This window comes from Protopterus annectens, chromosome 4.part0 (assembly GCF_019279795.1).
Source record: "Protopterus annectens isolate FY-2018-M chromosome 4.part0, PAN1.0, whole genome shotgun sequence".
NCBI classification, from domain to species: domain Eukaryota; kingdom Metazoa; phylum Chordata; order Ceratodontiformes; family Protopteridae; genus Protopterus; species Protopterus annectens.
Genome location: NC_056733.1, coordinates 465,327,202 through 465,354,724, shown reverse-complemented (window position 1 = coordinate 465,354,724; position 27,523 = coordinate 465,327,202). Strand labels below are relative to the sequence as shown.

At 43.8% G+C, this 27,523-nt stretch overlaps 1 protein-coding gene across 1 annotated transcript in view; it reads left to right on the top strand.

The window, feature by feature from the left end:
- The window catches only part of NAA25 (N-alpha-acetyltransferase 25, NatB auxiliary subunit), a 3,186,723-nt gene that overhangs the window by 415,386 nt on the left and 2,743,814 nt on the right, over nt 1–27,523 (top strand). The gene's annotated exons all lie outside the window — the stretch shown is intronic.

The window sequence follows — 27,523 nt, the reverse complement described above, 5'->3', positions numbered from 1 at the left end:
AGCCTGAATTTCACCTCAGACTGAATAATTACAGGGGTTTGGACTGTTTGTGTCTAATAGAGGTGTTTTACCATACTTGTTCACATTGAACTGCTCATTGAAGTTTGAGTGATAATTAGACTCTGAAATTCTGTCTGTCTGTCTTTGCCTGAAAAATATCTGAAGCTTGCTTAAACTAAAGCACTGATGGTGATTCCCTGCTGTGTTTTCCAACTGCCTTCCCATTGACTGAACTTCTTTTTAAACCTGGTGACTTTAAGATGCCCACCCTTACTGTAAATTGAGATTGGTAAGCTCATCCCTTTATATACTGCTGTTGATATCCTGAATTATTAACTTGCCTTTCCTTGTGCATATATTGAAAAAGTGCATTTTTCCTGTCTGTTCTACTTGATCTGACTGTATCTACCTAGCTGTTGGATAAAGTAGTGCATTTTTACACTCTAGCAAGTACTTGTTTTTACATCAGGTCGTCAGTGGGTTTTCCTTCTAGTGCACTGGGAGGTAGCCTGGTCTGTTTAGATTTGGGAAATGCTTAAAATTTCTGAATGTAGTTTTTATTGGCTGGAGAGCTCATTAATTAGTTTGTTGTTTTTATAGATTCTGTACCATTGAGTGGCTCTTGACTCATTTATTCAAAGTGAAGTACTTTTATTGAATAATCACACTCTCAAAAGCTGTTTAAAGTGCACTACTGTGCATTTCTTTGTTTGTGGTAGAATCTCACTTGGGGGGGCTCCTTTTCTGTTGGGAGGATTGGGATTGTTCATCTGGTGGCACTAGGTGTTTACCTGGTCTGTCTGAGCTGGGAAACACGGGAAGTGCTCCATCTATTTTTGCACTTCTCTGCACTTGATTTACACTGTTCTGATGCATAGGTAGTATAGGCTAGGATCAGACCTATTGAATCTAGCCTGTTATTGATTCACTTGAGCATTAAACCAGCCATCTTACATTAAGAAGGGCTCCCCTGCACCCTTGTGGCAGAAGAGAGTGGATCCAGCCTTGTCTGAGTTGGGATTGCTGGAGAAATTTCATTGTGCGCTTTCCTATTGGCAGATTATTTTGAAAGTGTTTTAATTTCACCTGTATTTAAGCCTTGCATTTGCGTGTTGCTGCACACTGTACAACAGGGGTTAGTGGTGCCCTCTATAGATGGAAAACCCCTTGAAACTCCGTTTTTCCCTAGACATCTGTCAGTGGAACCCTCCCAAGCTTCCTTACTGCACTACGGGTAGACTGAGCAGTGTTGACACACTTGTCCATAGCCATCAATAGAACAAGCATCTTTTAGTCCTACCATGAAATCTGGTCAAACTAGCTCACTCCCTTCTCTAATAGTACATACGGTAAAAACCTGTTATAATGGATGGGCAGTTTTCCATCAATTCACTGGTCAGCCTGATTGACAGGGTCATCCTGAGACAATGTAGTAATTCCCTTGTGTTTATTGACAACCACTTACTTCTAAAATTAATACTCTTATGTGAGAGATGTAATTGCACTGAAATTGGAATCATTTTTTTCACATAACAGCAAATCAGGCATCAAACAGGTTGCCAGCACACACACTTCATCTGTCTCAGAAAATTACATCACGACACATAAACCCAGATATGCAGAGGTACTCACTAAAAGCCTACCAGAAGTTCAGAGACCGCCCAAACGTAAACCACTTGCACACATTGCTATGCAAATAGAAACCACCACACGTAATAACACATACACCAGTGTCTCAGCAAATAAGCCCCCAAGACAAAACACCTCAAATCCTAATGTCTTGGTCATAGTAGACTACATAGTGAGAAAGACAGATGTTCCCCTCACCAGGCTGGACAAGGTCACTGTCAGCTGCCTGTCAGGTGCCAGGTTCTGTCAAATCACACATGCACTCAGGTCACTCAACAAATACCATTATGACTCTGTCATAGTCCACGTTAGGGTGAATGACTTCATATTGTACCACTCTGGACTATATGAAGAGAGACCTGACTGAACTCTGTGTCCCAGACAGGAATGATACTAGCTCTAAGCCACAATTCTATCTTCACCCCAGATGATGCCACAATGTAAGCAAAAAATAACTGACTTCAGCAATTGGCTTAGCTTTTTGTGTCTGTCTAGGGGGATCCAGTATCTGTCAGCCTGGGAAGACATGGTTGGCCGGTCACGCAGCTGTGCCAGTGATGGTCTGCACTTGTCTCCTCTAGGCTTTTAATACTGGCAAATGTGCTTGCCTCCCCCCTAGTGCCTTTTTTAGGCAATGTTAAAACAGCGAAATATCCTATGTAACAAAATCCACTCAAGACAAACCCAAGGTTCTGCTCCTTAATGCTAGGAGTCTAAACAAGAAACTGTACTCCCTGGAAGCACTTCTCACACTGGAAGATGCTGACATCTGTGCAGTCACTTGAGACATGGTTCAAGGCCGTGGACAATACCCTGGCCATGCACTTTCCACTCATTCAGACCCCAAAATGAGTATGAAAGAACTAAAGGTGGAGGTGTATCCATCTTCATTAAAGCCAAGTACACTTCGAGACAGTATGATTCTCTCAAACTACTCTTTGTCCAGTTAACTCTAGGCAAAATATCCTACCACATCATTGCTAACTGTAGGTCCCCTGCCATGAACCAAGAAAAGCACACTGCCTACCTGGACTTAATGGAGTCACTTGCCATACAGCCCAACACCTTAGTCATGGCAGATTTCAAATATCCTTCCATCGACTGGATGACACGCATGAGTACGAACATGCTTACCCAGAGGTTCTTGGACTTTGTCAGTACAAATATTTTGGAACAGATAGTCTGCTCCCCCACAAGGGGCTCTAATGTGTCCTAGACATATTACTAACCAACATGGGGGTCACCACACTCCCCCCTTTGTGATGCCCACCATGGTAAGTTCAGACCATAAATCAGTTTTGTTGAAGTAACCATTGAACGTGTCAGTCACCACCACAGAAGCAATAAAAAAAAAGCTAAAAAAAAAAAAAAACTTTTCCAAAGTAAACTCCAGCCTATTAAGCGATGGTATAAAAAGTTTTAGACCTCCTGCAGACATGAACAACAATGACTCCTATGCAGAGGTGTACACAAATGCCCTGTATAAATACTTAAGCAAGCGTATAGACTCTGCTGTGCCTGATAAGATTAAAATCAGATCTTTCTGAAAAAACAAGCCACCCTGGTGGACCCCAATTTTAAACGGGTTGTATAATAAAAGGAAGCAGTTAATGTCTAAAGAACAAGAGGGAGCTGATTCAACAGAGGAAAAATTCCCTCCACAGCTTGAACAAGCAAATCCGAAGTCTTGTAAAGTCCTCTAAAGCTAATTTCCAAGGTAAAATAGCATCCCCTAGCTTAAGGATAAGCATAAGCCATTCTTTAACTATGTCCGAAATGTAAAAGGGAATGTCCAGCTATGTGCCGAACTGGTAGTAGATGGTACCACTCATACTACACCAGAGGAAATTGCCAACCTGCTAGCTGATAGAAAAAAGCACAGTAAAATCATAAAAAACATTTCCAGTTGCATTCCTTATTAAGACCCCTAGGGCAAAGTGTATTATATTATTTGAGTTTAGTTTAAGGTTTTAAATCATGGTTCATAAGTAAGTACTAGGCTGATTGCCCGAGGGCATCTATAAGCCTAGCCAGAATGTGTTGGCTTTCGACACCCCTCTTAGATTAGTTCCCTGTGCCTCTGTCCAGCAGAGTCATTAGTTCCTTGTGCCTCTGTCCAGCAGAGGCACTGCAGTGATCCCTGGAGTAAATTTTCTATTTCCCATCCACTCGTCAAGGTTTCTCTTGAAGAGTGTTAGTGAGGGGCTCTGCCTAATGTAGATTGGAATCCTGTTCCAAAGCATGGGGAGTCTCTGGGACAGGAATCTATCTTTCCAGCACCTCCTATTTATTGTTGTGGTGAGGTTTAGATCCCTAGAGTGTGTGGCTGTTGGGGATTTGTTTTTTGTTTAGGTGGAGCATGTCCATCAATTCTGGGTTGGACATGGCCTTGTATGTCAGGCAGAGATCATCTGAGTAAACGGTATGCAACCGAGTACAGCTGGAGTTTTTTTCAGTTGGGCTGCATAGGGCATCTGTTTGATGCCAGTAATCCTCTTGGTGAGGTACTTCTGTGGCCTTTTCAGCTGTTGCAGGTGTCTTGTAAGGTGCATCCCAAATGGGGCATTGTACTCTATGATGGGTCTGATTAGTGAAAAAAAAGCACATCTTAATTGCATAATTGAATGTTGGGAAGTATTTTATTGTATAAAAGGAATTTAATAAAAAAGAAAGATTCTGTAAAGGCTAATGGTAGCCAAGGCGCTAGAGGATTTTACTGCGCTTTTTTCTTGTTTTAATAAAAGGCTGTGACAATTTCAAGCCTGTGACTCGCTGGCCTGGTGGAGTGTGTGTTTTTTCTTGAATTTAGCATTTGATGGTTTATATCTAGACCCAGCCCAATTAGGCTTCTTTAAGGGGTAGATCATGCTTATTAAGCCTAGTAGACTTCTTTGAGAAAGTGTCCAAGGCCCTGGATTTGAAGGTAAGACGGTGCCTATCTTAACCTAGCCAAGTCTTTGACACAATACCCTGCTCGAGTATCATTGCAAAACTCTCTCAACTGGGGATTAACCCTTGCATCACTAGATGGGTAGCCAGCTGACTCACCGACAGAATACATACTGTCAGAGTTGGTGACTATACCACTACCAGTAGACCCGTCACCAGTGGCATACCACAAGGGTTTGTGCTGGGCCCTTAACTGTTTGCAGTCTGTATCTCGGAAGTCCAGGCTAAAGTAGACTGCCTTTGGCTTACCATGTTCACTAATGATTGCAAATTGGGTGCAATAGAGTCCCCATCTATGTTAACCTATTACAGGAGGGACTAACACTGACAAATGACTGGTGCCAAAGCCACGGTCTGCAACTAAACACAAAAAAATGCATTACTATCCCCTTTGGCATAGTGGAGTTCCCTGTTAATTACAATATTGACAGCATCCATCTAAATTCAAACCCAGTGGTGTGAGATGTGGGAACACAGGTTAGATAGCAATCTGAACTTCGACTACCAAGTTTTCATAGTGGTAAGGAAAACCTTCTACGTTGTGCATCTGTTGAATAATGGCATTGCATCCAGGTCTAAGGATGTTATAACTCCACTTTACCCTCATCAGACCATTAATAAAGTACAATGCTCCCTTCTGCATGTACCTCACCAGACACCTGCAGCAGCTGTAGAGACCACAGAGGTTTCTCACCAAGAAAATACAGTACCTTTAAACCGTAACTTATGTGGATAGACTGAAAGTTCTGTTACTGTGCTGTGTAATCATGTGGGCTGCTGAGTGATGACTTGTGTCTGACCTACAGGGCAGTCTCTGTCCCTGACCTGATGGATGTGCTGCACATCGACAAGTCAAATTGCACAAGAGTCACTCACTGTAGGGATCTTAACCTAGCTGTGACATTAACAGAACATGCTGGAGAGACAGCTGTATCTCCCAGAGATTTCTGCTGCTCTGGAATAAACTTCCAATTCATGTAAAGCAGAGCTCCTCACTGACCCTAACCTGGACAAATAGATGGGAGACTGCAAATCCACCCTGGGGGTGGCACCCACGTCCCTCCTGGGCAAGGGGTAGTTTGTGTTTATCATAGACTCATACTGCAAATTACATCTGTCTAACCAAGGACAATTGAGGCAACTCATGATTAACATGGCTAGGCTTGTAAGGGCTGTAGGACAGCTAGCCTAGTAACCTCCTATGAACCTATAAATTAATTTGTAGTGCTGATGTGCTTTCATGTGTCTTGTTACTATTCTCAGCAGCAGGATAGTGTTGAGTAGAGTAACGCATCCTCAAAGACTGACTCGTCAGTGTAGTAGAAATATTGTTTTTTTTAAACTTTGACCCCCCCACCCCCAAAAAAGTAGGAACATCACTTGTCATGAGGATAAGTCCATCTTGTGTTGGTGTGTATAAGCTACTTTAGTGGTATGCATCTACTTTTGTCTTCAGATTACCTGTTGCAGTCTTAAGCTGTTAGTAAGCTATATTCATTGAATATGCTGAAGTCAGATGTCTAGCTTTCCAGGTAAACTTGCAAAGCTTTCTTTGGATGTCTTTTGCGAGCATGTCTACTCCTTGTCTGACGGCTGACTTTGCATCCAGCATATATAGAGAGGCGCTACTTGAGCAGTCCTTGCAATCTTTTTTGCCGCAAAGAAGCAATTGTCAGTGGTTTTCTGTTGAGTCCTTTCCAGATGGCTTAAATAAGGTAAGTACTTGTATAAGAAAGAGAATTCCTAAACTATTTCCTAGGCTTGTTTTGATGATCAGTCATGACCAGGTTTACTGTTCTGACTTTGATCTGTATTTTTAGAAGTGACATTCTCTAGATGTTCATGTTTCACTGTTGCAGTCATTACAATTGGGTTATCCTGCTGGCCGGCTACCCGCAGTCGGCCTGAATTCCAAAGTCTAGGTCCGGCGTCGGTTGCTGTCACCTCCTCCCTGACGTCAGTGCACCAGGGGTATAAAAGATGCAGCTGATGACATTTTCTTCAGTCTTTCTTGCGTGGTGCCCGAAGCAAAAGCAGTTCGCAAGTGCCGGTCGGCCGACTCCTGAGATTTTCAAGTTCGAATTTCAGATCCGAAGTATTCATTAAAAGCTAAGTACCCCATTGGGGAAACTTTTTTTTCTTGCTCCAGACCGATGTCAGAAAAAGTTAATAATTGTATTTCTTGTGGGAAACAAATACCTCATAAGGATTTTCATTCTTGCTGTATTCCTTGCCTAGGCCCGGACCACGACGTTGCTAGTGGTCGGTTTTGTGCTAGATTTAACAAACGCACTATTAAGTGTCGGTACGATTTTGCATTTCATTACTTTGGCAGAAGATTCAATTATATAATGGCGTCGAACAGCCGACTACCGGAGTTTACAAAAAAATGCAAAGAAAAAGAGGACAGGCATCCGAGGTCCAAAACAAACGATGAGGCTTCTTGTAGGCCAGTCGCCGGTTCTCAGTGAGGCGCTTTTGCAGCCCCTGACGACTGCTACTTTAGAGCCGCAGGCCGATACCGACTCCCACGTGGAGTCAACCAGGCCTACAGAAACTCAGGGTACTGTAACTTTGGAAACCATTCTCTCAGATAGGTCCGGAGCCGCTGAGCAGGCATAGTCTTCTGAGGGCGTTTTCAGGCCTACACAATTGTATGTTAAAACTACTTTTGCTTCAAAGGCAAAGACTAAAGCAGCTTTAAAGACAAAGAAACAAGTACAACAGCCCCATGAACAGGCCTCCATGCCTAAAAAAACAGATGCTCAAAATGGCCGAAGACCTGATTACTTTGTTCAGGGGTTCTCATCCCCCTCCTGACAAGAGGCCTAGGCAAGAGGTAGAATATGAATCTTCAGATCAGGTTTCCATTTCATCTGATTCCTCTTCTGATCAGGAATACTCTCTTCCTCCTTATGAGGATTCTGATGCTGATGAATATATCCCCTCAGCTTCTCCTCCTGAGGATTCTTTTGGGAAACATTGCATACCATGAGGGAACATTTCCACTGGGAGAGCCAGGATTATTCAAAATCTAAGAAAAGGCTCAGAGACTTTCTTTTACTGCCTCAGCACAGACCCCTGGCTATTCCACCTGTGCTAGACATTGTAGATGTATTTTCAGAGTCCAGTCTGACTCCTGACTCCTTACCCTCCAGCTCCTGTTAAGCCAGACCTATACTACAGGGTTCCAGACTCCCACAAATTTCTTTTTAAAAACCCTGCTGCAACTATGTCTCAGGGTCCCAAAGGGCTCAAGGCTTCCACTGCAAAAAATCCTACCCCCTTTGACAGAGATTCCAGGGCACTGGACAGATAGGGGAAAAACATTTTCACTTCTGCCACCTTGGATATAAAGGCTTTAAATTGTCTGTTTCATATGCTTAAATATCAGCAATACATTATGTCACTGCTTACAAAGAATTGGTCCTTTCCAGTGTCAGGCCACAAAAAGGCGGATACAGACGCCCTAGAGGCAGATCCCAGCCCCAAGGCTCATACAGGTCTAAACAATGGGGTACTTCTACCTCCAAAAGCGGAGAAGACAAATCACAGCCATACAGAAAGCAGTCCCAATGACTTCCCCCTACCAGCGCCAAGCACTTATCTTCTGGCAGCTCCTTTAGGGGGAAAACTAGCACTTTTTTCTCAAAACTGGCACCTTATCACCCAGGACAAGTGGGTCTTGAACATAGTGTCACAACGTTACAGGTTCCAAACAAGTTTCATCACTCATGGACATGTCTATTCAAGTACCACAGCAAGAGCAGGGACAAGGATTTTATTCAAGACTTTTCTTGGTGCCCAGAAAGGACAAAGCCTGGAGGCCAATACTGGCTCTATCTATTCTAAACACATACCTGGATATTCCAAAATTCAAAATGTTGACTCTGCAGTAGCTTCTGCCCATGCTGGGCAAGAAAGCTTGGCTTGTAACTTTAGACCTAAAAGAGACATACCTGCATGTCCCAATCAGATAATCATGCAGAAGATACCTCAGATTCATAGCTGGCTCAATGCACTAACAATTCTCTGCACTGCCCTTTGGCTTATCTACTGCGCCCAGGGTCTTCACAAAATGCCTGGCACCAGTAATTGCATTTTGCAGACAAAGAGGAATGCAAATATATCCTTACTTGGATGACTGCCTTATTCAAGGAGAGAACATGGACATTCTACTACAGCATCTGGCGTTTGTAAAAAGATTATTAACATGCCTAGGGTACACAGTAAACGAAAATAAATCAAAACTTGTACCCTGCCAAGAGATAATATTCCTGGGTGCAAGCTTAAATACAACTGCCCAGATGGCTTATCTCACGCCAGACAAAGGCAACTGACTACTTATTTCAAAAGGTTGGCAACAAACACCCATTTAACTGCAAGAAAAATTCTGCAGGCTTTGGGCTTCATGGCATCCTGCATTCTACTAATTCCATATGCAAGACTGCATATGAGGAAACTAAAATGGTATCTAAAAGTGTTTGGACTCAACATTGCCACAGCCTAGAAGCAATAATTACACTCATTCCCTGCCTGCTACAGGAGTTTCGATGGTGGGCAAAGGCCTGTCACCACAACAAGGGGCAGCCATTCACCATACCCCCAGCCAGACAGCCATTGACAACAGATGCATTGGATTATGCCTGGGGGGCCTACATGGCAGGAAGATGTATTCAGGGCTCATGGTCCGCAATCCAAATGCATCCACATATCAATCAGAAAGAGATGCTAGCTGTTCAAAATGCCCTGACAGCCTTCAAGGTCCCACTTCATCCAGGACAACTACTGATAAAGACTGACAATACTACAGTCATGGGGTACATAAACAAGCAGGGAGGCACACATTCCTACCCCCTTTGCAGACTAGCCATGACTTTGTGGGACACATCATTGACTTACCAAGTACATCTGCAAGCACAATTCCTGCCAGGAAGGATAAATACTCTGGCAGACAAATTATGCGGAAACATCATGGATCCCCACGAGTGGAAATTGGATCCACATGTCTTCAACATGATAACAAGGAATTGGGGATGCCTGGGCATAGATCTATTTGCCTCCCCTCACAATTGCCAACTACAGAGATTATGCACAAGGACTTATCACAAGCAAGCATGGAGAGTGGATGCTCTATCTTTCAGCTGGAAAAACATAACAGTATATGCCTTTCCCCCACTGCCTTTCTTACCCAAGGTACTCCTAAAGGTCAGACAAGAAAAGCCAAAAATTTTACTGATTGCCCCAGACTGGCCACGCCACTGGTACCCAATCCTAAGGAACTTGACTCAATACCCAGCTTGGACATTACCTCAAATTCCTCACTTACTGACCCAACAAAACAGTCTGATCCTGCACAGCTAACTCAGGACGGTAAATCTGGCAGCACAGCGGATAATGTAGCTTTTCAAATCACACCTCTCTAAAGCGGTGAAGGATGTTATCTTGGAGGCCAGGAGGCCGAGTACCAGAAAATCTTATGCAGAAAAATGGAAGACATTTTGTGCTTGGAACCAGGCACAAGGAATTGACATGATTGTTCCAAATATCCCTCAGATTTTGCAATACTTAACTGAGATGCTGGACAAAGGCCTGTCCTTTTCATCAATTAAGATTCATGCCTCTGCCATTTCGGCTCTTTACAATACAGAGCCACCTATTTTTTCTCATCCTTTATTAAGGCAGTACCTCAGAGGAGCCAAAAACTTACGGCCTCCAAGGAGATCATCAATACCTGCATGGGACCTCAATTATGTCTTGGAAAAACTCACTCTGCCTCCTTTTGAACCAGCCGCTACAGCTGATATAAAATTTTTATCATGGAAAACAGCTCTTCTAGCAATAACCTCTGCAAGACTAGTCTCAGAGCTGCAGGCACTCATGGCTGTGGAACCTTTTATCATTTTCCATCCAGATAGGGTTTCTCTAAGGACAAACCCCACATTTATGCCTAAGGTAGTGTCCAGTGTGGCCCTCTACCAAGCTATTCATTTGCCTATCTTTTATCCAAACCCACAGAATAAGGGTGAGAAACTTCTGCATTCTTTGACATACACAGACAACTGCGCTTCTACTTGACAGAGCAATTACTGGTAGCATATGCTGCAGTATCACAAGGAAAGGCTATCTCAAAGCAGACTATTTTAAAGTGGATAGGTCACTGCATTCGTTTATGCTAGTCTCAACATGGCAAATCAGTGCCTAAGGGCATTAGGCCACATTCCACCAGAGCAGCAGCCACTTCAGCAGCCTTCCTCAGAGGAGTTCCAACCAAAGACATTTTAGAGGCTGCAACCTGGAGTTCAGTGCACACTTTTACAAAGCACTACCATTTACCACTCTATTCCAAATCCAGGGCACTGCAGTCCTGCAGGGCCTCATAGCCGCTCCTAATTCTATTTATTACCAGCCTCCCAACCTTAGCTTTGGGATTCAGCCCAATTGTAATGACTGCAACAGTGAAACATGATGAACATAGTACAGTTGTGTACCTACCATAAATGTAGATGTTCGAGTGTATTCACTGTTGCAATCCAGGTTACCCACCCACCACCCCCCTTATCTTTGCTGGACCTTATCCCATTTCTATTCTATACAACCTATGTGTATTTGCTTGTAAATGAAGGAAACTTGTTACTTGGTGCATGCATGCATGCTTTATAGACATATTTTTAGCCTACCCTTTTTGGGGCACCTGACATCTGGGGCAAGAAAAACTTAAGAAAATGGTGTCTGCTGCATCTTTTATACCCCTGGTGCACTGATGTCAGGGAGGAGGCGACAGCAACTGACACCTGACCTAGACTTTGGAATTCAGGCCGACTGTGTGTAGCCTGCTACGTGTATAGTATACCCCTAACATTTTAGAAGGTTGGCGGGCGTGTGTGTATGTATATTTTGTTGATACCGTTTAGCATTGCTTTGGAGGTCTGTGTTGTCTGTATTAGGCTGCGTTTAGCTTGCTGTGGTGTGGATTTGTTTTCTTTACAGTGGGCCAAGGGATGTTTATAGTAGTCTCCACTGTAGTGTTTTCTTGAAGTTGGTATATATAAGTAGTGGGGTTTGGGGAGTTGGGAGGGCGGATTACCCACTTTGAAAACGTTTTTGTTGCTTCACTTATACTTAGGTGTTTCCTGTGGGTTTGATGAAATTTGATTAAGTTGATTAGGCATGTTTCCAGATAATGTCGATGGACTTGATATAGTTCAGGAGCACGGGCTTGATGTTCATCGTGCATACAGCTGCAGTCATAACAGATGGGTTCTCCTGCCGTCAGGCGGGTCCTCAGTTGGCCAAATTCCAAAGTCTAGGTCCAAGGCCGGTTGTCGCCGCTTCTTCCCTGACGCCAGTGCGACACGGGTATAAAGGAACCAGCCGATGCGCAATTACTGGTAGCATATGCTGCAGTATCACAAGGAAAGGCTATCTCAAAGCAGACTATTTTAAAGTGGATAGGTCACACTATTTCTGCTATATGCATTCAACACATTCGTTCTCAGCCTACTCAACATAGGCCACCAGTGCCCAGCAGCCACAGGCCACATTCAGCCACTTCAGCAGGGAGTTCCAACCAAAGACATTTTAGAGGCTGCAACCTGGAGTTCAGTGCACACTTTTACAAAGCACTACCATTTACCACTCTATTCCAAATCCAGGGCACTGCAGTCCTGCAGGGCCTCATAGCCGCTCCTAATTCTATTTATTACCAGCCTCCCAACCTTAGCTTTGGGATTCAGCCCAATTGTAATGACTGCAACAGTGAACAATGATGATCATAGTACAGTTGTGTACCTACCATAAATGTAGATGTTGAGTGTATTCACTGTTGCAATCCAGGTTAACCACCCACACCCCCTTATCTTTGCTGGACCTTATCCCTACTTACTATTCTCTATTCTATATGTGGTATGTGGTGTTGTAAATGAAGGAAACTTGTTACTTGGTGCATGCATGCATGCTTTATAGATTTAGCAGCCTACCCTTTGGGGCACTGGGGCAACTGGGCAAGAAAAAAAGAAAAAAAAAGAAATCTGCTGCTTTTTTACCCCTGGTGCACTGATGTCAGGAGGAGGGAGACACAGCAAAACAAAACCTGACCTAGACCTTGGATGTGTATACTGTGTGTAGCCTGCTATATGTATAGTATACCTAACATTTTAGAAGGTTGTGTGTGTGTATATTATTTTTTTGATGGAGCATTGCTTTGGAGGTCTGTGTTGTCTGGAGGCTTGCGTTGGTGTGGTGTTGCTTTGTTTTGTGTGGTTTTTTCTTTACAGTGGGCCAAGGGATGTTTATAGTAGTCTCCACTGTAGTGTTTTCTTGAAGTTGGTATATATAAGTTGGGGTTGAGTTGGGCGGATTACCCACTTTGAAAACGTTTTGTTGCTTCTTCTATACTTAGGTGTTTCCTGTGGGTTTGATGAAATTTTGATAAGTTGATTAGGCATGTTTCCAGATAATGTAGATGGACTTGATATAGTTCAGGAGCACGGGCTTGATGTTCATCGTGCATACAGCTGCAGTCATAACAGATGGGTTCTCCTGCTGTCAGGCGGGTCCTCAGTCGGCCAAATTCCAAAGTCTAGGTCCGGCGTCGGTTGTCGTCGCTTCTTCCCTGACGTCAGTGCGACAGGGGTATAAAGGAACCAGCCGATGCAATTTTCTGCAATAGAGCATATGCTGCAGTATCACAAGGAAAGGCTATCTCAAAGCAGACTATTTTAAAGTGGATAGGTCACTGCATTCGTTTATGCTATTCTCAACATGGCAAATCAGTGCCTAAGGGCATTAGGCCACATTCCACCAGAGCAGCAGCCACTTCAGCAGCCTTCCTCAGAGGAGTTCCAACCAAAGACATTTTAGAGGCTGCAACCTGGAGTTCAGTGCACACTTTTACAAAGCACTACCATTTACCACTCTATTCCAATTCCAGGGCACTGCAGTCCTGCAGGGCCTCATAGCCGCTCCTAATTCTATTCATTACCAGCCTCCCAACCTTAGCTTTGGGATTCAGCCCAATTGTAATGACTGCAACAGTGAAACATGATGAACATAGTACAGTTGTGTACCTACCATAAATGTAGATGTTCGAGTGTATTCACTGTTGCAATCCAGGTTACCCACCCACCACCCCCCTTATCTTTGCTGGACCTTATCCGTACTTCTCTATTCTATACAACCTATGTGGTGTATTTGCTTGTAAATGAAGGAAACTTGTTACTTGGTGCATGCATGCATGCTTTATAGACATATTTTTAGCCTACCCTTTTTGGGGCACCTGACATCTGGGGCAAGAAAAACTTAAGAAAATGGTGTCTGCTGCATCTTTTATACCCCTGGTGCACTGATGTCAGGGAGGAGGCGACAGCAACTAAAACCTGACCTAGACTTTGGAATTCAGGCCGACTGTGTGTAGCCTGCTATGTGTATAGTATACCCCTAACATTTTAGAAGGTTGGAGGGCGTGTGTGTATGTATATTTTGTTGATACCGTTTAGCATTGCTTTGGAGGTCTGTGTTGTCTGTATGAGGCTGCGTTTAGTTTGCTGTGGTGTGGATTTGTTTTCTTTACAGTGGGCCAAGGGATGTTTATAGTAGTCTCCACTGTAGTGTTTTCTTGAAGTTGGTATATATAAGTAGTGGGGTTTGGGGAGTTGGGAGGGCGGATTACCCACTTTGAAAACGTTTTTGTTGCTTCACTTATACTTAGGTGTTTCCTGTGGGTTTGATGAAATTTGATTAAGTTGATTAGGCATGTTTCCAGATAATGTAGATGGACTTGATATAGTTCAGGAGCACGGGCTTGATGTTCATCGTGCATACAGCTGCAGTCATAACAGATGGGTTCTCCTGCCGTCAGGCGGGTCCTCAGTTGGCCAAATTCCAAAGTCTAGGTCCGGCGTCGGTTGTCGTCGCTTCTTCCCTGACGTCAGTGCGACAGGGGTATAAAGGAACCAGCCGATGCCATTTTCTTCAGTCTTTCTTGCCACGCGGTGCCCGAAGCAGAAACGGTTCGCAAGTGCCGGTCGGCCAGCTCCTGAAATTACGAAAATTTTGAAACCGAAGTCTTCTTGAAAGCGAAGTACCCCGTTGGGGAAACTTTTCTTGCCTCAGACCGATGTCAGACAAAGTTAATAATTGTATTTCTTGTGGGAAGCAAATACCGCATAAGGATTTCCATTCCCTCTGTATTCCTTGTTTAGGCCCAGACCACGACGTCTCGGTCTGTCGCTTTTGTGCTACATTCAACAAACACACCATTAAGCATCGGGCGGAGTTTGCCCAGCATTATTTTGGCAAAACATTTAACCTATATTATGTCGTCTGATACTCCGACTCAAGTTTTGTCTAAAAAGCGCAAAGATAAGGACCGACACACTAGGTCCGCGGCCTCTACCGACACCACACCAAAGCTGACTACACGTGGTCCGGTTCTCAGCGAGGCGTCTACGCAGCCCCTGACTACCGATGACACTTCATTGGCGGTGTTTCCTGTGCCTGAGGTCGCAGGCTCCTCGGCCCACACCCCGACTACAGATACCGAAGCCACTCTTGGCGTTGAATCTCAAAATGTGGACAGGTCTGCCTCCTCTCAAGGTGTCTTCAGACCTTCCTCTTCTTTTTCCATCAAGGCTTTCACTAAGTCTAAAGCAGCCATGCATTCTAAGAGACGAGCTACACAGGGACCATCTCCAGGCCCTATGCCTAAAAAACAGATGCTTAAAATGGCTGAGGATTTAATTACTCTTATCAGGGGTTCTCAACCCCCATCGGACAAAAGGCCCAGAGCGGAGGAAGAATCCCCCTCCTCTGATCAGGGCTCCATTACTTCAGAGCACTCTGATGATCAGGAACATTCTTACTCCCCTTTTGAAGACTCTGATGCAGATGAGTCCATTCCTTCTGTATCCACCCCAGAGGATTAGTCATTTGGGGAAACTTTGCATACCTTAAGGGAACACTTCCAGTGGGAAGGCCAAGATTATTCAGATTCCAAGAAAAGTCTTAGGGAATTTCTCTTGCTACCCCAGCACAGGCCGCTGGCTATACCTCCTGTCTTGGACATCCTAGATGATGATTACTCGGAGGCCTGCCTTAACCCGGATTCTTTACCTCCAGCCCCAGTCAAGCCTGACAGGTACTACAGGGTTCCTGACTCTCACCAATTTCTATACAAAAGCCTTGCTGCTGACCCAGAAACCATCTCACAGGGACCCAAGGGAATTAAGGCCTCCACTGCTAAAAATCCATTACCTTCTGAGAGAGATTCCAGATCCTTAGAAAGGTGGGAAAAAAAGGTATATACCTCGGCTACCTTAACCATGAGGGCCTTAAACTGTCAGTTCCATATGCTAAAATACCAACAGTTTTTGTTATCACAATTGAAAAGTAAAATGTCACAACCTGAACAACCAGACTTGAAGGAGTTGCAGGATTTGATGCATAGTGCAGAACAAGTGGGTAAGCATACCTTACAATGTGGTTTTGATGCTCTAGAGGCCTCATGTAGAGCTGCTGTTACAGGATCAGTCATACGTAGACATGCCTGGCTCAAGGAACAATCCTTGCCAGATCATGTCAAAGCAAAATTACTAGATGCCCCTCTACAAAAGGATGTATTATTTGGTGCTAATGCTGAGGAGGTATTAAGGAAAATGGAGGAAAAGGCTAAATCAATGCAAACTGTGAAATATTTTCTACAGGTACAACCCCCACGTTTCAGTAGAAATTGGCCTTCCAAAAATTGGTCCTTTCCAGCCATGGACAGACCCCAAAGAGGTAGATACAGGCGCCCGAGGGGCAGAGGACAATCCCAAGGATCGTTTAGAGGCAGACAATAGCCAACTCCTACACAAAGAGGTGGTGAGGATAACTTGCAACCATTCAGAAAGCAAGCCCAATGACTTTCCCCTTTGCATGCCAAGCAAGACTCAAATGGCAGCACCCTTAGGAGGAAAACTGGCATTTTCAAAAAATTGGCATATTGTCACAAAAGACAAATGGATCCTGGACATTATAAACAGAGGCTACAGATTCCATTTTCACACCCTTCCAAAAATGAGAGGCATGCCAAACCTGCCACACAATCAAAGGGCAGAGGCACAAAGGCAAATTACAGATCTCATAGACATGAAAGCTATTCAAGAGGTACCTACGCACGAACAAGGTCAAGGTTTTTTTTTTCCAGACTATTCCTGGTACCAAGGAAGGGAAAAGATTGGAGACCTATTTTGGACCTATCCATTCTAAACACATTTCTACTTGTACCAAAATTCAAGATGCTCACTCTACAGCAGCTTCTTCCCATGCTGGGCAAGGAGTCTTGGCTGGTAACATTGGACCTCAAGGAGGCATACCTGCATGTCCCAGTCAGACAAAATTGCAGAAGATATATCAGATTTCTTGCAGGTTCAACCCATTATCAATTCTCTGCATTGCCCTTTGGCTTATCTACTGCGCCCAGAGTATTCACGAAATGCCTGGCATCAGTAATTGCCTACTGCAGACTTCAAGGGATACAAATATACCCCTATTTGGACGACTGCCTGATCCAAGCGGACAGCAAGCACATTCTTCTGAAACATTTGGCTTATGTAATAATGTTGTTGAACTCTCTGGGATACACAGTCAACAAAAAGAAATCAAGACGAATACCCTCTCGGAAAATAATTTTCCTGGGTGCTGACTTGGACACAAACACCCAGATGGCCTACCTGACGCCAGAGAAGCAGGGGCAACTAACTCAATACTTCAGAGCACTAGCAAATTGCACCAGGCTGACTGCAAGGAAAATCCTGCAGGCTCTGGGATTCATGGCATCTTGCTAATCCCATGTGCAAAGCTGCATATGAGGAAACTTCAATGGTACCTGAAAAACCTATGGTCTCACCACAGCCACAGTTTGGAAACAATAATACCACTAATTCCCTGTCTTCAAAAGGAATTTCTGTGGTGGGCTCAAGCATGCCAAACAAACGCAGGTCTTCCATTCAGCAAGCCTCAAGCAAATCAAGTCATCACAACAGACGCCTCTGACTACGCCTGGAGGGCGCACATGACAGATCGGTGCATTCAGGGCAAATGGTCCTAAAAAGAAAAGCACCTTCACATCAATCAAAAGGAAATGCTAGCAGTAATAAATGCTATTATAGCTTTCAAAGACCTTCTGCAACCAGATCAACTATTGATAAGAACGGACAACACCACAGTTATGTGGTACATAAACAAACAGGGAGGAACACATTCATACGCCCTATGCAGACTGGCCATGTCACTTTGGAACATGGCCATGGACTTACAAATGGAACTACAAGCACAGTACTTGCCAGGCAAGGAAAACACGCTGGCAGACAACCTAAGCAGAAATATGACAGATCCATACGAATGGAAGTTGCATCCAAAAGATTTTACAGAGATAATCCAAGCATGGGGAAGGCCAGACATAGATCTCTTTGTCTCACACAAAAATCACCAATTGACAAAATTCTGCTCAAGGATTTTCCATCCAAAGGCCTGGAGAGTGGACGCTCTCTCTTTCTGTTGGACATCAATGACTGTTTTTGCCTTCCCACCTCTTCCTCTGCTGCCCAAAGGTCTATTGAAAACCAGAGCAGACAGACCAAAGATGATTCTCATTGCTCCAGACTAGCCAAGACAACACTGGTACCCACTCGGAGCCTGACTCATTCCCCACCATGGACCCTGCCTCTAATGCCTCTTCTCCTGACTCAGCACAGCTTCAAAACTCTTCACAGCCAGCTAAAAACACTCAATCTAGCCGCATGGAAGATTCCTTAGCATCACAGCAGACCCTACTCTCCAAGGAGGTGCAAGATGTCATTTTGGAGGCCAGAAGGCCGTCAACTAGAAAAGCTTATGCCACAAAATGGAAACGGTTTGGTGTCTGGAATGAGAAAAAGGGCCAGGATCCTGGAAAACTGAATTTACCTCAAATACTACAATCTCTAGCTGAGCTGCTAAGCAGTGGACTTTCATTCTCCTCCATCAAAATCCATGCCTCGGCCATTTCTGCAGAATACAACACTGATCCACCCTTATTCTCTCACCCTCTCTTAAGACCGTTCCTCAGAGGGGCTAAGAATCTAAAACCCCCAAGGAAACAACCAATACCTGCTTGGGATATCAATTTCATTCTGGAAAAACTGACCTTGCCTCCCTTTGAGCCAGCTGCCTCATCAGATTTGCAATATTTGTCCTGGAAAACAGCTTTCCTTCTGGCTATTACCTCAGCTCGTAGAGTTTCAGAACTACAAGCTCTCTTGGCTGTGCAGCCTTTTATCATCTTTCATCAGGAGTTTCCTTACGAACCAATCCGTCCTTTATTCCAAAAGTGTTATCCAGGGTAGCTTTGAATCAGGCCATACACTTACCTACCTTTTATCCTAATGCTCAAACAAAGGGGAGAGATTACTACATTCCTTGGACATCCACAGACACCTGCGTTATTTGGACAGAACAAAGCCTTTCAGAAAATCAGAACAGCACTGTGTCCTATGCTATAGGAGCTCAAGGAAAGCCAATTTCCAAACAGACAATCTCAAAATGGATAGCCCACTGCATACGCTTTTGCTATTCTTTTCATGGCAAAACTGTACCTACAGGCATCAGATCTCACTCCACAAGGGCCACAGCTACCTCTGCAGCTTTCCTCAGAGGAGTTCCTACCAAAGATATTTTGGAAGCAGCCACTTGGAGTACTGTGCATACCTTCTCCAAGCACTACCACCTACCATTATACTCCAAAACTAGAGCAGGCTTTGCCACTGCAGTCTTGCAGGGCATCCTGGCTCCTCCTAGTTCCACCTAGTGCCTACCACCCCTTTCTTAGCTTTGGGATTCTACCCATCTGTTATGACTGCAGCTGTATGCACGATGAACATAGTACAGTTTTGTACCTACCATAAATGTAGATGTTCGATGCTAATACAGCTGCAGTCCAGGTTTCCCTCCCTCCTTCCCCTCTTGGGACAGGCCTATTGGCTAACACCTCCTCATACAACCTGATTGGGGTATTCATTTATGGTGTATTTGCTTGCAACTACTGTATTTTGATTATATTGCATTGCTTTATTACACAAATTTATGTATTGCCTTCCTTCTGGGGGCACCTGACATCTGGGGCAAGAAAAACTGAAGAAAATGGCGTCAGCTGGTTCCTTTATACCCCTGTCGCACTGACGTCAGGGAAGAAGTGACGAAAACAGACGCCGGACCTAGACTTTGGAATTCGGCCGACCGAGGACCCGCCTGACGGCAGGAGAACCCATCTGTTATGACTGCAGCTGTATTAGCACTCTAACATCTACATTTATTGTAGGTACAAAACTACTTTTGATGCAAGGTTCTGACTGAGAGGGCTTTTTTGATGCAAGGTTCTGACTGCGAGGTGATCAGTGTTTGGTTTGCTAAAATTTAAAATGTAATATGGATTTTATTTTAATGTGGATTTTGAATAAAGACTGAAAGACATTCTTTTAACTGTATAGCTGTATTATTAAACATTATGTTGACAGAAATCCTACGGAATGCCGTTTTGTTTTACTTATTTAAGAAGTACCCCTTTTGTTCTTTAAAGAGTTGCTAATATGTCACTCTTCCTCGAAGCCTGCTTCTTCAGTTTTTTTTTTTTTGGTTTTGGTGCCTTCTCTCTGGAGTGTGAATGTTCTCCTTGTGCGTTCATCAGGTTTTTGAATAGTGCCCTGGTTTCCTCCCACATCAAACACTCTCCTTTGGTAGATTATTCAAATTATCCATTGGTACATGTGCTTTGAAATGGATTGAGATCTGCTAATGTATTAGTTTTTGTAAATATGGGGGGTAGGCGTTTGCTTCCCTGTAGATCTGAATTGGATTAGGCTTGGAAGTCTGAGATTGAATGACTTTACAGTGACATCTGTATAGGTGTGTATAGAATCAAAAGTATGATGATTTTACTCCTGTTGGATTTCTCTCTGCACAGATATTTTTTTATTAAAATGTTTAGCATTATGAAGAGGAAGGATATGTGTGTTAGAGTAGGGGAGTACATTCATTTTGAGGGCTGATGAGCTGGCAGATAATGTGAATGAATAAATAAGAAAGAGGCAGAATAGTGGTTTACAGGGGATTAGTCCCTATTTGAGAATTCTTGTATTTGAAAGGTGAATGAACAGCAGTTTTTTCTGGCAGGGTGGTGTATATTAAGGGGAAATCAGGCGAGAGTATACTTAGGAAAAGAATAGGTGAGGCTTAAGTTTTGTGGTAAGGCAATATTAAAGATCAAATCTTTGAATCATATATGTTAATCATTTTTATTCTGAGAGGGAGGAGTTGGAGGAGAGAAGGAAAAGACTACTAGAAGGGTAGATTAAATGAGAGTATGGCTGCACTTGTAGAAATTGAAAGGAAGAAAAGATGTGAAGGCTGTTTGAATGGTGTCCGAAGAGGGAATCATAAGGGTAGAACAGCTTTGTTTAGAGTTTTGAAAACCTTTATTAATTCTGCTCATTTCCCATAGTAGAAAGTAAGATGGGAGAAGAGCAATTCAGATCAGGATGCAGCACAACCGATCCAGTGTTTGCAGTGAGAGAGTTGAGAATAAGGTAGAGATGAGGAAGTAGTCTATCTGGTCATTCGTAGACTTGGAGAAAGCTTTTATAACAAGGTCCCAAGAAATTTATTTGGGCAGTAATGCTGTGGTTCAAAGTCCTAGACACATTGGTAGAATTAGTGCAGGCTATGTACCAGAACCCAATGACTCAAGTATGAGCAGTGTTTAGTCTCCCATAGGGTTCCCAGTGGGAGTGGTTGTGCAATAGTATTCACCTTTGAGCTCACTGCTATTCATAGTGGTAATGGACTACATTATCAAGTAGGTTGAAGGGGACAGATCAGCAGAGTTAGCAGACAATGTGGTATTGCAGGTAGACTTTGGGCAAAAACATCAGCAAAGGATAATGGAATGAAGAACTGAAGGCACATGGGATGAAACCAAGTACAAATTAGACAGTGGTAATGGCAACAAATTGGAGAAACCAGAAGAAGCTGAGAATTGAGGTAGAAGGGAAGATAGTGTTACAGGTTAATAGCTTCAAGTATCTGGGAGGGGTGGTTGAGGAGAAGGGAAGTCTGAATAAGGAGGTTAAAGCTGGAGTTAGAGGGGCTGTAGCCAACTGATATAGTGTCAGGTGTGGTGTATGACAAGAATGCCAATGAAACCGAAAATTAAGGTGTATCAAATGATAGTGCAAACCAGTACTACTTTATGGTACAGAAAACTGGGCAGTAAAGGCAGGGCAGATGAGGAAGCTAGAAGTGATTAGAAATGATGTCTGGGAAAGGTGGTAAGATGCACACTGTGGGATATATGAAGTGAGGACATAAGAGCAGAAGTCAAACTAGCTCCTGTTGCAGAAAAGAACAGAGAACAGTTTACAGTGGTTTGGGCACGTGCAGAAGACAAAGATGATTTCAGACAAAGAGATGAATAGATTGTATGAAAGAAGATCTGCAACAGTCAGGCATGAGTGTTGAAGATAGGTGTGTGGCATTGAATCTAGTGAGATTGCTACAGTTAACACGACACCCCGACCCCATGTAGAAAATGGGGAAAAGGGAGTTGATGATAATGATGGTAAGAGAAGTGTAGTGTAGTGGTGGAAGAAGTTGGAGCAACGATCATTTGAGTAATGGGGAAGAGTAAGAAAACCATTGACTTTTTTATGGTAAGGGAAGTGGACCTGTGTATAGGACCTTAGGCTTAGCCTGCTTATTGGGTTTCCGAGCTGGGACGTGCTACGTGAGACTCAGAGGTAGCGATTAAATGTAGGACTTGTCTGTTATGGAGAAGGTTGAAAGATCATGGTAATCTGTGGGCATTGGATCCAGTTGCCAGCTAACCGATGTGAGGTCTGCATATAGTGGAGAATTTGTACTTTACTGCTGCCATGGTTCAGTGCTCTGTCTGCACCAAATGGAGTCAGAATAGAAGATAGGGCATTGAAGGGGGAGAGGCATTTTGAGGGCTGGTACTTGGAGTATGGGAATCAGATTAAGACAGGAGAGGTGAGGTGTAAGAGCAGAAGGAAGGAGCCTGTGCTGTAATGCTGCAAGATATAGAAAGGAAAAGGACGAAAGATGTGTGAAAGCTGGGTAGGCGCAGCCAGGTAGAACTGATGGGGGACTGTGTGTGTTCAAGAATGATGAGAAGAGTAGCTGTGCTAGTGAAGGGGCGGGGGATTATTAGACATAAAGGAAGAAGTAAAGGAAAGGAGCTTTCTTATCTCAGTCTTGGATAAGGGAGGGAGAGCTCAGTACAACAGTCCATCTACATGCCAATCAAAGATTGCCCAAATTTATTTTGTAGATTATTGTGTGAATTAGTGGAGATTAGAAGAGTTTAGGGTGTATTTAATGTTTTCTGTAGCTCATATTGGACAGGTTATAGAAGGGGAGCTGAGATTAGAAGAGTTGTAGGTAAGAGACATCATGTTTGGGGTGTACTTAGTGTTTTCTATAGCTCATATTGGACAGGTTAATAGCTCATATTGGACAGGTTATAGAAGGGGAGTAGAGTATATTGGGAAGCAGGAAAAGCAGTTGAGAATGGGAGGAAAGGTGTGTGTTAATGGATGTACTGAAATTTGGCCATGGATATATGAAGATTAGGACAATGAATATATTTTTTTAAGGGACTGAATGCCTTAATTTGCTGATTTTCTACTGCTCAAAAGTACGTCTAGTTTGTGGCTGCTGAGTGTGCTGGGTGGCATGTATGGGAATAAATCAATAATATAGATGGTGATCTAGGACTTGAGAAAGGGAGGAAGGGGAGTAGACAGTGGCTTAGGAAATGGTAGGGAGGGCAGTAAGGAAGAATGATGACAGAAGTAGCAGTAGGTGATATTCTAAGAAGTGAAGTTAAAAAAGTGACCAAGGCAAGAATGTCATTTGTCTCATACCTATTTTTTTCTAGTAGTCGAGTTAGTGTTGAAAGTGCAAGAGGCTTTGGGAGAGAAAAGGAAGCTGAAAGATGTGAATTTTTTGCAGTGTATTTGTAGATGGACTGCATAATGCTTGTCTAAGCTTGAGACTGGCTTGGTTTTGGTGCTACAGGAGTTAGTGGTTTTGGGGATGGTGTTGTGGTGGTGTTAGGCTTATTGACTTGAAATCTGGGTGTTTCCCTTTGGTTAAGGGAGTAGCACTGTCAGTTGTCGGGGAGGGATCTAAATATTTAGCTGTATGGCTGATCCCTCAATATTACTGATAATAGAAGGGCTTGGAAGAAATTGTTGGACATTGCGAGGCAGATGTGGTAATGCTGCCTGCTAGAAGTTATGCATTGTATTTGATTGTGTTTCAGGTCTTTTGTTTGGATCATGGTTTCCATTTAAGTCATACTTAGCGGGTTATAGAATATGTTTGTGGAGTATATGAGAGGGATGGAAGGACAGAACAATAGAACCTAGGTTATTCAGGAGAAGATTGGTGGTGGCTCGGGAAGTACCAGCGTTCACAGCTATGTGGGCAGTAGGTGGACTGTACAGTAGGTAGGGAGTAGTAGGTAGGATAGAACTGAGAAGAGGATGTGTAAAGGTGGAGAAGGACATTAAGAAATGGGAGGAACAGTGGGGTCTGCAAGGTGCAGGGTGAGGGAATTAAAAGTGCAGGAAAAACTGACAGGACTCATGACTGAAAATGGGTAGAAGAGAAGATTTAGGGATATATGGTCTGAAGAAAATGGGTGCAAAACATAGAGGTTAGAGCAGAGTATGGAATGGAGTAAATGGTGCAGGTGGTATTCTGTACAAGATATGAGAGAGGCTTGTATGGGAGTGGTGGAGTTAGGAAGTCAGGGAGGATCATGGGTGATGGAATAGTTATTAGCATTCAGTAATTTCAGAGGTAGGCTAACAGGGCAGTTGCATATCAAAGTGTTACAAAAGTATTTAGATAGAAGCAAGAGAGTAAGGAATGGAGAAAAGAATGGAATGAGTAGATGTCTGGAAACACTTCAGAGGCTTTGGGGGAGTGGTGTGGAGTCTATAGCAGCCTCCAAACATCTGGTGCATAGTTAAGTATGAAAAAGGTATGGTGAAAGGCAGTAAGCTTCTTGAAAGAGTAATGGTAAAGGAATTTGGAGGATTCAAGTTTTTGGGATGGGAGAGAGTGGGCTGTGTGACTATCAAATGGGTAAAAAAATGTGTTAAAAATATCTGTGGAAAAAACATGTATCAGAGCTGGTTTGACGGAACCCATTTTTGACATTTATCTGTGTTTGAATGGCATAGTGAATTTGCATTATAGCCATTCAAACCTATGCGAGTCGGCGTTGTGGTTTTGGGCAGTTGTCCTTTCGATGCAATGTACGATCGACAACGGGCACACGACTTAATGAAGGTAAACCTTTTAAACATCCAGGCTGCTCAAACATCAGTAAGATCTGCACACACTGGTAAATATAATCTGCAGCAAAAAACAGTCATCTCAACAAAGTAACAGTATTGCCTACAAGTCAAAACAGTTGAAAGAAGAGTGTGTACAGTATAAGTCGTAAGCCAAGGAGGAAATTGCAAACATATTAGCTTCTCACTCCCTTTTTAAAGGGAAGACAATATTACTCTCTTGTACAGATATTTAGCGATCATTATACTGTATTCCTTCAAATGGTCTTAGAAGCACAAAGTTGATGCGATTGTCCCCTTTTTGTTAAGGCAGGCGTGTCAGCTGCTTTTTTTTTTTTCTAGCTGACCACAAGATGCAGTAAATTCTCTCCATTCAAATGACCTTCAAATTGCCAGTTTTATTCTGCTGATTTTCAGGTGAAACCTTTTTTCTACATTTTTGTACAGTTCATTGCCTCAACTAATAGTTGTTTTTGAAGCAGATCATTTGAAAGATCTTGCACCTTGCGTCTTTTGTAATCTTGGGTTAGAGCATAGTAAAGTGTGTGGTTGAGGCTGTCCAACATTGCAAAAGTTTCTGTTGCGAAGAGTACTACACACCACTCTAATTCTTTTTGATTGTCAGCAGTAGGACAAGAATTCTCCTGTTCTCCCATCCAAACAGGTAGGTATCCCACTTGACTGCCACCATCAGGTAGAGGTTCCTCCTCCCCCAGAACTTAAAATTTTAGAGCTACTTTTGCAAAAAAGATTTTCCATACAGTTTGTTTTGTGATTACCCTGCATAGTGGCACAATGTGATAGTGTTCAATCTCGCCGTTTGTTCTTACACATGGGTTCGGAGCCGATCCTCGGCTCCCTCTTGCAAGCTCTGCATCGAGAAGAAGCTCGAGACAATCTAATACCCACAATCCCCTCTGCCTTTACCCCAGATCTAGTTTGCCGCTGCTGCATACGCATCGTTGGGAGCTAGCTCGAGAGTTTCTAAGCTAAGATATAACTTTATTTTGTTATATTTTATTAGGATTCTATTCTATTTGATGTTTTTCAGTGTTAACTGTATGATTGTGTTGTGGTTCCGTTAATTTATTGGTACCGTTAACTATAATTATCGGTTAAATATTTGTCGGGGCCTACACCCTTCATATTTTACCTAGTTAAGGAAAATTTTACCGGATTTGACAATTTTCATCGGTTTTGACTAACTTTATCGGATTTGACTGTTTTACTGGATTTGTCTTTCTTCCTATAATGTCTGAGAAGGTAAAGTCTGGTTTCAAGCGTTGTCAGTGTGGCCAGAAAATGTCGGTCACTGACAACCATAGTTCCTACTGCCTTGGCCCTCTCCACTTACAAGAGGGATTGCTCCATCTGTCACTCTTTTAGTGGGAGGGTCATGACAGATAGGCAGGAAACTAATGGACAGAGGTCTATTGAAACCTGCTTTCCAAGAGGCTCTGGATGCTTCTGACCAGACATCAAGTCCTCTAAGGAGTCGAAGACGCCGGAGCCTAAGTCATCGGCTCCGAGCTCTTCTTCAAAGGTTAGATCACCGGTTCCACAGACTAGTGTTCAACTGGTATCGGTTCCTGAGCCTCGAGTCTTGGAACCGGTGATGGATCTCCCTCCTTCGACCTTATTGAGGTCGGCTCCGTCTTCGGTTCCTTCGACCCGTTCTTCCTCCAAACTTTCGGATGTCGATGTGGATCGCGTGGTGCAGAAGTTATTGGAGCATTCGGCCCTCTCCAAACTTATTTCGGTTTCCACCCAGTTGGTGTCGAAACTTGAAGGCCTCCCTGTATCTCCATCCATTCCTCCTCCGAGACCGATTCAGTCTTTGGAGCCGGAAGAGGCTGATCTACTGATTGTAGAGCCCTCGGTCCAGAACCGTCCTTTTCTCGGTCTGTTCCCTCACCTCGACTCCGGGACCGGTACCGAGTCTCGGAGCCGACGGTCTGTTCTTGGTTCCGGGGCCGAGTCGAACCGGCGTGTCGGTTCCGACTCTCCCTCGGGCCTCGGCGCGATCGATTCGGCTCCGTCCTCGGGTCGATGCCTTGTGCCTGTGTCGGGATTCTTCCCATTTCTTGAACCGGGGACTCTTCGATCGGGACCCGGGGCTTCGACCTGATGAGGAAGGTGTTGTCTACCCAGACAACCACATCAGTGGAAGCAGTCTCTCCTCCCCATAAAGGGCCTTTGTCTTCATCTGCACCCACGGCCACATCCAAGCGTCGGGCACCAGTGTCTCAGCCACCCTGGAGGTGCCCCTCTTCCTCCGAGGCTTCTTGGATGCTCCCCACGAGGAAGTCCCTAGGAAGAGATTGTGTAAGAGGAGACACTTGGATTCTCCACAGGAATCCTTGACATCTGATACTGACTTAGATGAGTCAGAGGGGTCCCCTAAGTCACCTTCAGAAGATGTCTCTTTTCGGACATATTGGAGATCCTGAAGCAGAGAGGTGACTGGCAGTCCCTTCCCCTTCTGAGGATGAGTCAGTTCTGCTGAAGGCATTTGGTGCTCGCCCTTCCTCCTCCTGGGTCAC